This window comes from Misgurnus anguillicaudatus, chromosome 12 (assembly GCF_027580225.2).
Source record: "Misgurnus anguillicaudatus chromosome 12, ASM2758022v2, whole genome shotgun sequence".
NCBI classification, from domain to species: Eukaryota; Metazoa; Chordata; class Actinopteri; order Cypriniformes; family Cobitidae; genus Misgurnus; species Misgurnus anguillicaudatus.
In genome coordinates, this window is record NC_073348.2 from 4459820 (window position 1) to 4475507 (window position 15688).

General features: G+C 39.1%; 1 long non-coding RNA gene across 1 annotated transcript; it reads left to right on the forward strand.

Moving 5' to 3' along the window:
• The first annotated feature begins 12445 nt into the window (after positions 1-12445).
• LOC141368946 (uncharacterized) lies at positions 12446-14323 on the forward strand. Its single transcript, XR_012372358.1, has 2 exons — positions 12446-13803; positions 13883-14323. It is a non-coding gene; the product is annotated as an uncharacterized lncRNA (long non-coding RNA).
• Positions 14324-15688: the final 1365 nt, after the last annotated feature.

Here is a 15688-nt window from a genome sequence, read left to right on the forward strand (position 1 = left end):
ATAAATATATATATTAGGGATGTGCCCGAAGTAGAATACGTTATTCGCAAGGGCACGGATAATGGCTTTAAAACGAATAACGAATTCATCCGAATAACAGAAAAAATATTCGGCCAGACATCATAACGTGTTTACTGGAACAGCTAAATTATAAAGCCCTTAAAGCACGTATAATATGTGTGTGAAGTAAATGAGTGTAATCTATAAAATTACATGAATGACATTTTCTGCGCGTCCCTTATTTAGAAACGCGAGATGTTTTGGAATTAGTTTTAAAACGCTGCTAATATCAAACGTCTTTTAATCCAACTGTTAAAAACTACCCTTTTAGTTTATTTTATTTTATTTAATTACACAAGACCAGAAACCCTTGATAAAATGCTGCACTCTGATAATAAACTATTCGTTAATAACTCCGTGTCTCTATGACTTCGGTCCTCTTTTAATTACTTCAAATTAAAGCCAGCTTCTTTGTCAAGGTGAGTATAAAATTAACAAGTAAATAGATAAAAATATGAAAATGTAACATTTTAAAAGCAAAATTTATACTGAAGATTATTATGACATGAATTGCAATTAACATAAAAAGTTAGATAAATTGTAATTGTAAATAACAACTGAAACATTTATATTACATCTTTCTAATTACCTTATTGTTTAAAATCATTTTGCTTGTTTTGAACTAAGTCAAAACTGACTTTAAATAATAGAGCTGTTATTTGAAATTATAAACGAATATCTGATTATTTATTAATTTAGAAGAAGATTAATGAGAAAGTTTTTTTAAACAATTTGTTCTGTTTGCGCAAACGCTGTAGGCTATGGACATATTTAATAATGAGCTTAACAAGTTTGTTGTAATGCTTAATATGCGTGGGCTTTCGTAAATTCTTTCCAAAACAGATGTTTTTTACTATTCTGTCAGTGCAGGTACTTGCGTGTCTGTGCGTTGCGTTTCGAATCTGTCAGTAAGCGCGAGTCTTGTCGATCTTAACAACTTTTTAACATAAATCAGTCCCGAATTTTATCTCTGTTAATAACTATGTAAACATCAAGCAAGTCCTGCATTTTATTTTCTAAATCCTACATGTTTTTAAACCGAAACCAAGATGTCAGACATGACACGCATCTTAGTATTAATCATTTCACTCTCAGAAAACGTATTAGATGTTTAATTAATAGAGTACTTGAAAACATCCCACTCATTTAGACAGAATGGGTCATATATGTAATGTGCTGAAAGACACAATAAACGCTTAAAGCGCTCTCAAATTCAACGCACATAGGCACAAGCTGTATGAGGGTTTGAAAATGAGAAGTTTGTTTTCCATGGCTATTATTAATGAGAATCAAGTTATTTGTCTTTTTGATTAAAAAAAATGTAATATTATTTTTAATAAATATTTACAGTTATTTAGGTTATAATTATAATAAAAGCAAAAATTCATTTAAAATTGTAAAACAAATTTAATGCTAACTTTACTTACAAATTCAGAAAATATTTTTACAGTGAATAAATAAAACGACATGAAGGAAGTTAATTCCAAAATGTAATTATTGCACATGGTTAAGCTGCTAGTTTTAGCAGCTACCAGTGACAATTAAAAACCACCCACCCCCAGGTCTGCCAATTCTTTGCCAACCCCCAATGCTATAACAAAGGAACTGCAAGAGAATCAAAAGAAAACCGGTTTTTCAAGTATTCACCAGCGTGTCGCGTTTTATTTCCCACCCTTGCAGTTCCTTTGTTTAAATGCAAATCTAGGCCTACTACATGCGCTGTAAGTTATTTTAAATGAATGTTTATAACTTATAAAATTAAGTGGATATCGGGTAACGTAATTTGATATATGTTGATATAACCTGGGCTCTCAAGTCCCACGCATTCGCCATGAGACACGCGCATTTCTGTGAGTTCACGGTCACACGCCAAACCGTGTAAGCTATTTCTCACGCTGAGAAGTAAAATAGAACTTTTCCTAATAAAGGATGTGCTGGTATACACAGAGCATTCCTGTCGAGTTTAGCAGTACGGTTTTTAGGTGTGGTCAACTTTACGCAGGGCCGCAAGAGCCGACAAGCAGATGACATCAGAATACCGCGAGAAATAAGGAAGAGGAGGTTGGTTTCAATCGCTCTCGCGGTACTCTGATGTCATCCACTCATGTTTGAGTCTGTATCAGATAAAAATACAGATTTTGAGGAACAAGTTATTGTTTGGAGATTGTCAATGGACGTTTCTTAGTGGTAAGTTTGTTTTTTCAGTATGGACCAAAACGCCAAATGCATAAAATAAAAATGAAGTAATATTGTAATGTCTTGGCATGATATGTTTTCTAAAATGTTTAAAAATGAACAAATCAGTTGTGCGAAACTATGAAACATATTCAGTGGTTTCAGTGCCTCATGGTGGGGTTGAACCGCTGGTTCAGTTTACCCCATTCACTTTGCCCCACAGCCACCATTTTGGGAAAACTGCCTAGTTTAGTAATTCAGGCTAATCTTTAGCTAAATCATTCACATGATTTTATACATTAGCCTATCACCAATATTTATGGTATAAATAATTAGACCTGAAAAAATCTACTTTGATATAACGACCTGGTATGTATACATTTTACTTTGATAGGATTTTTTGTAAAAAAATCACTTTAATCATAACTCTTTAATTTTTCCTTCTCTTTAACATAGCCAAACAGAAATTATGGTTGCTACCTGTATTTGTGGTCACACGGCTACAAATCTGGTTGCCTAGATAAAGGGGGTGGGTTAACTTACCCACTGGCTTATTTTGACCCACTCTCCCCTACTTGGTTTGAGAAACAGCCATTGTTTACAGAAGCCGGAGCGCGAGCTACAAACTACAGAGCGAGTGCGTGGGTGCACAATGGTGAAAGAGCAACACACGATGTAAATAACTAAACCAGTGTTCGCAGTACAGACACTTTATATTTTAGCGTACTGCGTACCTTCACTTTCTTTTGGGTGCCACCACTTCTCATGTTGCTGGTACTCTGCTGTAAAGAGTCAAAGGCCGTTTCTATGTGGCGCTGCGCAGACAGTTCGGCACCGAAGACATCAAAGTACCGCGAGAGCAAGTCGAAATGTTACAAATGGTCCGACTTTACCTTTGCTCTCGCAGTACTCTGATGTCATAAGCCGACCAGTCAGCGCCGCACCATTTAATGTCGAACACACAAAGCGTCAAGGTCTGGGCCCGTTTCCCAAAAGCATCGTAAGGCTAAGTAGATCGTAAAAACGATTGTACGAATCATCTTAGAATTACGGATCGTTTCGCAAAAGCTTCATAACTTAGCACTTGAAAATCAGTGCTAATCCGGAGTAGTCGTTAATAGAGTTACAAGGTCACCTGCAGGACAACCAACAAATTGCACTCCAGCAATGACGATAATGTAATGTTTTAAATGTATATTTATTTATTTATTGGGTTCTTCATTGTTTATTGGTTTAAATTACTTTAATATAATATATTTAAAATTAAAATGAGAAATCAAATTTAAATGACTAAACATAAATTAATAAAGAAGTAAAACATATTTGGTAAATTTTGGTAAAAGTTGGTACTAGCAAATTGATAAATGGTTCCTACCAATTTGCTTCTATAATTAATCTACATTAAAAATAATTGTTTTGAAGTGAAATGGCATCTGATTAAGGAAACCAAATAATATGTACGGTACAATGCAATAATCCCTAATAATAAAAAACATAGATAATAAAAACAAATAATAATAATAATCTAAACTATTTCATAAAATGCAGAATGCATTTCGCAGTGGGAGAAGTCCTAACTAAATACGGAAAAGAATATTTCATTAGGCACAAATTTTTAAAACATTTAAATAATTTTAAACCAATAATTGTTTAATGACTAAACTTTATAATATTTACTCATTAAACAATAATGGAAAATATTATAAAAAAACATTAGTGCACATCGGCTGAAGATCATTAGCCTAAACAAGCTTCTGCTACAAATTCGAGTCATTCTATTCACCTTATTTTTCACGACAACAAGGGCGGCGCCATTTCGCTCATTTTGTCAACGTTCTTCCGGCCGCATAGACGATGAGCAGCTGAGGCAGTGACTGAAGGCGACGCGTTAAGCTTAAAAAGCTCACTCTAGCGCCTTTATGTTTCTTTCTTACCAATTTTAAGCCAACTGAGGAACACCCTTATCCCAAGTAATGGTTCGACTACGATGTTCCGGTAACTTTAAACCACGCCGGGTGTTGAAAAGGTGGCCAGTTTCAGGTAAGCTATCTTAGCTAACGTTGTGCTCGTTCGCCTAAAGTTAGATTTGTGAAGTCCATTCTACAAATACACTTAAGATCAGTAACGTTAGTTTATAAAATGCAACTATTTGAATGGTTTTAATTGTCCGCCTATATTTTTATATTTACGATAGTACAACGAGATATTATAGTACATTGCATTCTTACAGTAGCCCACGTGATTCCTACAAGTTACTGAGATTTCAGATGCTAGAATGTCAGTTCATTTCTCATTCAGATATTGATAATGACCTATTAAACAACGTATTATTTAACACTGAAGTTAAAGGCTGTGTGTATAATGTTACTGTCTCTTTTTAATGCATCTCTCTCTTACACTCTGTTCTGTTTAAGTATGGGTGCCATTTATATATTAATTCTCATGATGCAAGTTTATTTTAAATACTAACATAAAAATGTTTATGGTTATATTGTTTTCACAGATGCATTGATGTGTAGTGAAGCAGAGGACAACTGTGAGGATGATACAATCAACATGTTCCTAAACTGTGATGCAGAAACACAATGGGAGGATCCATCCGTCTCTGACCACAACTACACTTTAAAATCACAACTCAACCTGAAGCAACCTACATCTGATATGGGAAAACAATGGTGCAGTTTCCCTGACAGGGCTTATCCTGGTCCCAAGCTAAAATGAATATTTGAGCTACAATAATTTAAAAACACCTTTTACTGACATACCTCAACATATATAAGTGCCATTGTTTTGTCACAAGATGCGCACCGGTCTTGTTTTTTTGTAAGGTTTGTTTGTAAAAACTAAAATGTCCTAATATAATTCAATCCTAGTCCTGTAAACCCTGTCCGAGAAACTGCTTCAATGTGTTGAGCTGGCACAAATGTACATATCTCTACTGAGAAACAACCATCTTTGGTTCAGCTTTACACAGGGTTGATATTGCATCCATTACACAGTCGCCAAGCACTTTACCAGTACATACACCAACAGCTTCCAGATAAACACTTGGGATCAGCTCCTGATGACTCCGATAAAGCTGTGTCTTAATTTATTGCAGGGTGGTTTTGCTTTTCCTGTTGTAAAGTTAAATTAAACCTTTATATGTGATCAGATGTCATGCAGTGATATTAAACATGTACAGTGTGATCAGATGTTGTCCATTTATATTAAACCTTTACAATGTGATTAGATGTTGTGCATTTATATTAAACCTTTACTATGTGATCAGCTGTTACCTGTCATGCAGTTATTAAACATTTACTATGTGATCAGATGTAACCTGCCTTGCAGTTATATAAACCTTTACAGTGTGATCAGATATTATGTGTAAGGAATTTCTTAAACCATATGTGAGCTTTGTAGATTCAACTTAAAAGGATTTAAGTCTGCTGATTTGAAGGAATAAGTGTTGGCAAGTTTGCAAATGAATTCTATCATGGTACCACATAAAAACGAAATAGTTATTGGACTGGCTAAGGTGCACATTTGCTTTAAAAAAGACGAAATCACTGTGTAAATATTGGTAGACATACTTTTAATAATTTTCAATGCTGCTCCATCAACTCCTGACAGGACGAGGTAATTAAATATGTCCCATAGGTTACTTGCCGCGGCCGCTTCATATCGTCTAACCACGAGACAATATAAGACTATCCGAGCGTCTTATGAAGTTTTAACCGTGCTCCTAATTTAAAACATTTACATCAGTAGCGATATTTGTCATTTTGTTAAAGTTATAGTGAACTACAAACAATCTTCTAACCACCAAACTAACCACAGAATGCACTGTGCCATATTAGCAGCGGAAGTCGGTTGACAAAATGCGGAAGAGCGAAGAATTAAAAGGGGGCGTGGCGGAATAAGGTGAATAGGTGACATTTCAGCACTTGACAAACGGATAGCGACTCGTAAGTAGCACTTAAAACTCAGCTGCGAGCGATCGTTTAACGTGCATCTTTGGGAAACGTACGTAAATGAACAACGAATGTTCGTTAAGTAGCTCGTAGAAACCGCTGTTAAGTGCTAAGTTCAATCGTTATCGGGAAACCCAGCTCTGGAGGAAAAGCATATGCCCGGAACCCACGCACGCAGATACCCTCAGAAAATGGCAGATTCATTAACCCTCACCCACGTGTGCATGTTTGTAAGTAGTAGAAGCCAGCGTGATGTTTGCTTTGACAGTTTTTAATAAAAATATTTTAAAAAATCAATTGATATTTGACGTCTATTAACAATAATATATTTATATACTATATATACTTATATGACTTGCACATTGTGTGTTGCTTTAGTTTACTATAAAGTGCTCATTTGGTTTGGTGTATTTTGAGTGTGGCAGTCATTCTATTAGCCCCAATCAATCACAAATCATCGCTTCTCCTATTTCTTAGTAGGTGAACTGAATCTAATCTGCTGTCATCTGCAGTTATATTTACAGAGACCAGTATTCATTAGATTTTAAAAACTTTTTTTGCCACTTTTAAAACTGTAAAACTAAATAAAAAATAGCATATGATATGCCGAATGAGCATATAAACATATGTTTTCTTGTTCGCTCCACAGGTTTAAACGCCGTTTTTTTCCTAAAGAATAATGTTAAAACTTTATTGGTGGTGGTTGAGAATAATTTATATGGCAGAATAATTTATATTGCATTTTAGCGCAATTTAAATGTATCATATTGTTATTCTTAATATAAGATAATACTCATATATTTTTACAACACTTTTAACTTTAAAACATACATATAAAGATGCTTAGTACAATAGCTTTGCTTCTGACAACAAGTTTCTGTAATAAATCAGTAAATCAATCACAAAATGTTTTGACAGTGCCGAATAAAATGCTTGTCAATTCAAACAAAGCTGAAAGGTGTATAAAACCGCTTGAATTAACAATATCTGAACTGTGCTCTTTTGCATACCTCTACTTTTCTCATGTCTTTCTTTATACCACATTTATCTCTTTAAAATATTGCTACTTTTAGAAATAATTTGTTTGCATTTTTGTGTATACTGCACACTTTATTTACATCATCTATACCCATAATAACATTTTCTACGTTTTTCTTTCAATAAAGATAAACACATTTATTATTGTCTTAACTTAAAACTTTGTTTTTTTAATTTATAAATTAGATTATATATAAATAAGTTTTAAAAACGAATGTCTGAGATAAGATATCTGGAAGGAGACGCAGCGTGTTTGTCTATATAGCCACATGTTATTAAATGTATTATTTTACTCACACATTTCACAAAGTATACAAATTGTAGGTGTAAATATTCATAAACTCAACACTTCGGAGGTGTTTTCCGTCCGTAAAAGCTGTTCGCTATTTTATTAGATGTAGCATACGCTTATAATATAATATAAATTTTAAATTAAAATGTTTGTTCTATTTCTAATCATTTATTTTGGTTTGACCAAATAAAAATACATAAGTGACATTAGGAGATTTTATTAAGTTAATTAATACACTTTTTATATAAATAAGTTTTGAAAAGTGTTGAATACGAATGTCTGAGATAAGGTATCTGGAAGGAGACTCGGCGTGTTTGTTTATAAAGCCACATGTTATTAAATTGATTATTTTACACACACATTTCACAAAGTACATATTGTAAGTGTAAATATTCATAAACTCAACACTTCGGGGGTGTTTTTTGTATGTAAAAGGCGTAGTTTCTCTGTTCGATAATTTATTAGATGCAGTATAGTTTCCATATAAAATCAATTTTAAATAAAAATTTCTGTTCTATGTCTAGTCATTTCTTTTGGTTTGACCAACTAAAAAATACATAAGTGACATTAAGAGATTTTATAAAGTTATTTTAATCCATTATTTTAATGATATTTACAAAGCCACTGTATATTTTTACAGATATGAATTACGGCTGAAAGGATTTTTAAAAATCACAACACATATGCGCAAAAAAGGTATTATTAAAGGTATTATAAATATAAATATGTAAAACTAAAGATATCATATGCCAACTGTACAGTATGTAAGCATAGGCCTATGTTTTCTTGTTCGCTCTGCGTGGGTTTAAACACTGTTTTTCTAACGAATAATTTTTAAACTTTATTGGTGGTGGTTGAGAAGAATTCCTCTTTCCATATGTAAAGCATTTTAGCGCAATATACATGTGTCATAATATTGTTCTTAATATATAAGAATACTAATATATTTTTACAACACTTTCAACTGTAAAACATGTATTTTTTATACCACATTAATCTCTTTAAAATATTGATACTTTTAGAAAAACGGACATAATTATAAATATTATGAACAAACAATGAAACGAAGTCAAAATTCGACAACACAAATAATTAAGATATTCATTGTAAATAGAGTTAAGTGTATTAGGCTCACACTAAATTCTCCGTTGCACTAAGTATAAATGCATTGTACATACAGTCATCGTTGTATGCACTGTTATGCTGGCAAAAAGGGGTTGACGTCACTTTGCTGTTTTAATAGCAATGTTAAATATACGGCAATGCCCTTATTAACTTCTGGAAACAACCGCAATGACAACGCATATAAAAAAAAATTAAGAGTTTTTTATGCGCCACCTGGTGGATTTTCTGTGAAGCGAAAAACATTAAGGGAAAAGGCAAAGTAGCCCCCCCCCGAAAACACTTGCAGAATTCTGCGTGACTCCGCGAGACGATTTGGCGAATGCCGCGGGAGAAAACGCGCATTTTTAAAGGCCACATCTGTAGGTCAGAGGCCAGAGTCACGTTGCAAGGCCTATTTGTTGCAGTTAAACCATTTAAACAGAAGCCACAAGCCGTAAACTTTAATGTTACGTGACATTAGTATGCATAAGCGTATGCATAATGCAACCGGCACTGAGATATTGCATTATCTGAACGAAAATAGCAAAGGTCAGAGGTTAATTGACACCATTTTAATGCCCTGATATTAAAACGTGCGTCACAGACGCTGAACCGTGACATCACCCTTTACGTCACATCAATAAAGATGAATATATTTAATAAATCACGACCTTTGCATTACAGGTGCTCGTGTTTACAACTTTGTACATATGCAATTAACAAATTAATTAACACATTCATTTTGTTCACGAAGGTTTCAAGCAATTAAACTTACCTCGTCAACTTTGCAATCAGTATGCATGCGATGTTTTAAATAGCCGTGGCGTATAGGTAGATTACGTCACTGGGGGTTCCCGTTGAGAGTACAGTATCCAATGGGATTCGTTTGCGTTTCATAAGCATTGTTTTATTTGTACTTGATTTTTTAAAACTATTAAAGGTAATTGACATCATTCGAGGTCAATGTTACGTTTAATCAAGACGTCTTTATGTTGAAATTAATTAATTTTCGATCGCCGTTTACTTCCGGGTTTTTGTTTACTTTTTTATGCCACCTACACTGACCGTTTAAGTTCGTCATGGGCTTATTTCATGTCGTATATGTTAACGTTACGCTGTCATTGCCCTTTCGATGAAGAATAATGCTTTGTTTTTCGTTATTTTGCTCTCGCCAGTTACTTCCGGTTTTGGGTTTACGTTTTTGTCAAAGTTGAAATGATTGTTTAATTTCGTTTTAATAAATTTTATCTCATTTCTTTTTACGTTGGGATGTTAATTGCATTTCGATCGTTATTAATGTTACGTTTTTAGTTTATTAATTATTAGCTCCGTTCACTTCCGGTTTTCTGTATTGGCTCTGTTTTCACTTTATTCTATCAAATTTTTTCACCTTGTTAATTTTCTTTTGGCCAAAAGCTTATTACCTTTCACTCTAGATCAAGTTTTAAGTTTTATTTATTTGTTTTCAAGTGTTTTAAATTAATAATTGTCATTAATCGTTTAATAATAAGTTTTTCTTTGTTTATTCACTTGGATTTATTGCTACTGATTGTATTTATGAATAATTAATTTATTTATAAAATTAAAGGTATTTTAGTTTGGTGTTTTTTCTTATACCTGGAATTTATTCATGTCAAAACCAGAAATGAAGACAAGTCAGGCATTTTTTAATTTAAAACATTTATTTGAACAAAAGAACACACGAAAACACTCATAGAACACACAAACACATAATAATAATAGAACAAAAACACTCGAACACATGATAAAAGCAAAAACACACGAAGAGGAAGTCCCTTTTGAACACGGGCTACTTCTTTTGACCCTCAATGAGCCCGCCGGACCTTTGCTCGCGCCCCCGACTGGCGTGGGCGAGGCCCGAGAGCCGATATTGTTTATTAATCCTCCTCGGACTGGTGATGGCTTTGAGAGGTGACAGGATCACCACGGCTTTCCTCCTGGTGATCCTGCCACCTCGCTTGGACCGCTCCGGCGTGGCTGAAAGTTGAAACAGAAAGAATGGGGAGGGCTAGAGAGCAGGGGTTATATACCTGTGACAGATGGGGCGGAGCTCCGGCTGTCCGATTTAGACCAGAAAGCCAAGCCGCTTCATTTTCTGGTCTATTTTTGTTCACTTTAGACCGGAAAGTCAAGCGCTTCACTTTCGGGTCTATTTCTAAAGTTTTAGACCAGAAAGCCAAGCCGCTTCGCTTTCGGGTCTATTTTGGCCTTTTTAGACAGGAAAGTCGAGCGGCTTCCGTTCTCGGTCCGGGAAGGTCGCGCGCACCGGAGCCTCGGCTCATCGGAACGCGCTCGGCGCGCCCGTTAAGGCGATCCTACCCGCAAGCCGCCCGGACCTTCTCTGGCCGTTATTGGAATAGACCTTTCTGACCAACCCACGCACGACTCTCTCCGACCTTCCCGGGTCGAGAAAACGAGCTCCGAATACAAGCCTTTTTCATTAATTTTCAAAAAAGGAACGACAATATCTCGAAGTAGGAATGTCGTAGAGCCTCGCGGGTGGTGTCGTTGGAAAGCCCTCTCCGCCTTCAAAACGACACCACCCTCGTGTCTCTGGGACCTCCCCTTCCGGAGATATAAAAAACGTGCTTTTATTTTCAAATGCCCCTAGCTCCGCCCCCGAAAGGGCCACGCACTCGACCTCGGGTTCGTTGGAAAGGCCTTGTTCGAGTCTCTGCGACCTTCCCAGGCCGAGAAAAAGAGACCCAAACTTTGGGCATCTCATAAGGCAAAAACAATTGAGGCCAAAGTTAACATTTTGTTTCAAACACAAAAAAAACCAAGTCCAACACGTTTTTATTCGTATTCAAACACCCGTAGCTCCGCCCCCGAGAGTGCCACGCCTTCGATTCTGGACTCTTCCGGGCTTTTCCAACGAACCCACGTACAAGTATCTACTATATTCACCGGCAGAGAAATCGAGCTCCGAATACAAGACTTTCTTGCCAGTTTTCAAAAATGAAAACCACTATCTCGGCCTAGGAGCGTTGTAGAGACTTGCGGTTAGTGGCGTTCGAAAGCTCTCTACGGCCCCTTCAAAACGCCACCACCCTCGTGTCTCTAGAACCTCCCCTTCCGGAGATATAAAAAATGAGCTTTTATATTAAGTTTCCCTTAGCTCTGCCCTCGAGCTTGGATTCGTTGGAAAGGTATCCTCAGGGGCTTTCCGACGAACCCCGTCTCGAGTCTCTACGACCTCCACGGGCTGAGAAAAAGAGCCCTAAACTTTAGCCTTTTTCACACATTTTCTGTTTTTGATTGCCCGTGGCTCCGCCCGGGAAGGGATCACGCCCTACACCTTGAGTTCATACGAAAGACCAATTCCAGCCCTTTCCAACGAACCCTCGTTCAAGTCGCTACAACCTCCCACGGCCGAGAAATAGAGCCACGAATATGGCTTTTTCACCCAATTTTACACAAAAAACTCAAAAATCCTTCTCGCAGAAATTTTACCAGGTGAATCGGCGTCGTCCGAAACGCCTAGAAAACTTGGTCCCTGGTGACAAAATTTTGCGTCCCATACTAAAAACACGACGCCTTTCGGGACAGTGCGACCTTCGGGGGTCGCGTAACGGAGCGTACACTTGCCCATTAAATCAATGCGTTTTCGTAACAGGTTCGCGTACGCCCGTCCCCGTGAGGCCAAGAGGCGCCCGATCTCGAAACGGACAACTGCCACGCGCTCGGCTGGTGACCCTGGTGGGGGGGTGGGGGGTTTGGTAACGATAGGGTCCAAATTGAGCTAAAACGGACGGGGAAGGCATTTTAGACACGAGCTTGACACTACGGTACACGTTGACGGACGAGGGACGAGGCCGCGACGTCCGTTCGGGATTCGGAGGTTTAGGGAAAAAAAACTTTGGCAAACGTACAAATAACGGGTCCGTGGCCATCAGGGGGTCGGGCGAAGGGTCGTAGTGGTCACGGGAGAACTTTCGTACAAACAATGGGTAAATGGACAAATAACGGATCCGTGGCCACCAGGGCGGGTCGGGCGGGTCACGTGACGACTTACACACGAATAATGGGCAAATTGACAAATAACGGGTCAGTGGACGTGGGGGGGTGTCGGGCGTGTCAGGGGGGGTGATCCGCACAAATAGCGGGCAAATGGACAAATAACGGGTCCGTAGATGTGGGGGGGTGGGGGCGTGTCAGGGGAGGTGATCCGCACAAATAACGAGCAAATGGACAAATAACGGGTCCGTGGACGGGGGGGGCGTGCCGGAGCGTCGAAAGGGGTTGTACATGATATCCGGACAAATAGTGGGCAAATGGACAAATAGTGGTCCCATGGACGGGGGGGTCTCGGGGGGGTCGTGGGGGGCACCCCCGTGACTCAAGGGCGCCCCTGGAGGTGTCCGTACGGCCACGTCCCCCTCTTACCCCCATTACTGCCGGAAAAACGGGATCGTCCATTTGCCTGTTATCTAAATGGGCTAGGGCGTCCAATAGAGGTGTACGGTCCCTCGCTCATACTATGTGTATGTTGGCAAATTATTTGAATGGACTTTTGTCCACGAACCCTCTAATAGTGCTTACTCTACACAAGACGAACCGGCGTTCAGCCCGGCGCAGATGTCCCTGACCGCCGAGGAATACTCATGGTTTCGGCGGTTCCTGGCTCTGCGCGACCGGCTGGTCGGCAGGCCGGACGCCCGGTTGTTTTTTTTCACATCGACACCCAACCCCTGCAAGAACCTAAATAACTATTTTCTGGGGGCTTGGGTGTCGATGGGCCTGCCGGGGGAAACCGACTTTTATGGACGTGAGGACCTCCATCGCCACCCATGTAAGCGCCGGACACCCGTGATATCGGTAGATTTTGTTTGTATGTACGCTCGCGACTGACCCTTTGTGTTCTTCTCTCTTTCACAGGCCCGTAACACCCACTCGAAGGTCGACCGTGATAAAGTGGCAAAGTTTGCTCTTCGAGGGGGCGTTGGTGGGGGAGGAGGTCTCGCCCGCGAAGCCAGCCGCGGAGGAAAAGAGGGGAGGAAGCGAAAGGCCAAGAGCAAGCACGGCCGGGGAGCAGCCAAAAGACGGAGGGACGAGTCCCCGCCCTCCTCACCGCCCACCTCCGAAAGCAGTCTGGAGGAGGAAGGCGAGGCGGTGCCCTACCAGGAGTCCGGGGTGTCCAGCCTCGACTCTCCCCCTGTGAGTTTCCTTTGTAGCTCGTACGCGACTGCGTTTGGCTTGCGTCGATGCTAATTTCTTTCTCCTTCTTGTGTTTCAGAGCTTGGAAAAGTAACCGGGGGAAAAGGCAGAAAGCCTGGACTTCACCTCCTCAGTCGGGGCGTCCCCGGTTCGGACACCCAGCGACCTGTCCGCCCCCTCCGCGGAACCGGCTTCGCCGGCGGTCCACCAACCAGAGGAGGCTGACCCCGAGCAGCCAGACCCGGAACCCGAGCAGGCCGTACTGGCGCTGGACCTCCTAAGCCGGCCGAAGAGGGGCGTCGGGGCCGCCAGGAAAGAGGTGGTGGTCCTGACGCCCGTCAAGCCTGCCGTGAGCCCTTTGAGCTGGAGTAAAATCTTCAGGGTCTCGGGCGGGCCATGGAAAAGGCCAGAAAGTAGTTACGAGATTGTTAAAATGTTCTGTGTTCCGTGTTCTATAAATGTGTTCATTGTGTTGTGTGGTTTTTTTATCAATAAATGTTCATGTTCTTTTCAAAAATGACTGACTTGTCTTCATTTCTGGTTTTGACAATAATAAATTCCAAGTAATCAAACAACACTTAAGTACATCAGATACTACTGTAAACCACCGAGAAACCTTTTGTTAGAATTTTTTAAGGGTCAAACCATATTTGCAGCTGACTATTTTGTCATGCTAACACATTAAGTGTGTACACCAAATTTCCAGCGTACACCTGGCGTACATCCAAAACCACGGTGACTTTGAGATTTATTAATATGGACATTGGCGTATGGCAGTCTCAAATCCTATGCCAGCTCAGGAGGTGGTGTACGCACATTTTGAGTTAAAAACATACTAAAAGTTTACCAAAGTTTGACTCCAAGAAAGGCTCAATTTTCAAAATGGCGGCTGTCAGGTCCTTAAAATGACCATTACTCCGTTGTATTCCCCCTAAACCAGGAAAACTGGTGCCAGATACATGTTTTGACCATGCAATATTTTAATAAGCATATTTGAATAAAAGATGAGTGATTACAAGTACAATTATATATTAATGAAATTGGTTACAAGCATATTTATGCGAAAAACAAGTACAAGAAATTTCATATTTCCTCTTTCCCATATTGTTTTGCCTAATGTTAATGGCTTCTGTAGTTCAAACCATTCTTTTGATTCCAATAAAAAATAAATTACTTAGAACTGTGTGGTACTGTAAAATTACTCAAAAGAGGGCTGCCATGTGAAGGTTCAGTACCGATAACCCCTTTTATTTATTTATTTTAAAATGTATTAGCTTTTATGTTTAGTATCACTTCAGAGTGGGTTTGGTTGTGCTGGCTGGGAGTACATTGCAGTAGTCCAGTCTGGACAGGACAAGATCCTAGGACTAGAACTTGTGTAGCATGCTCAGATAGAAAACGTCTAAATTTTACTAATGTTGTAGAGAATGAATCTACAAGAGTGGGTGGTGCTGGCAACATGCTCTGTGAAACTAAGCTGACCATCACTGACCAAACCCAGGTTTCTGGCTGTCCTGAAAGGCGTAATGGTCAAAGAACCAAGTTGAATAAAAAAAAGATTGTGATGAATCTTAGGGCCAGATGATATGACAAGCAGTTTTGTCTTTGCTAAATTCAGCTGGAGATGATAATCCTTCATCCAGAGTGGCATGGCAGAGGTAGGAAAAGCCATGTTTCTGAAATGATAGAACCCAGGAATGTCATGTCAATGTCATAGAAAAGAGCAGTGGTCCAAGCACTGAGCCTTGAGGTACCCCGGTAACGAGGTGTGTCCCAAAAGGGAAACACGCAAAATCTGCAATACTAGTGGTCCTCCATCACAGATTTGAAAACCGCTGCTCTAAATGACCTCCCTGAGAGGTAAGACCTGAACCATAGTAGCGCC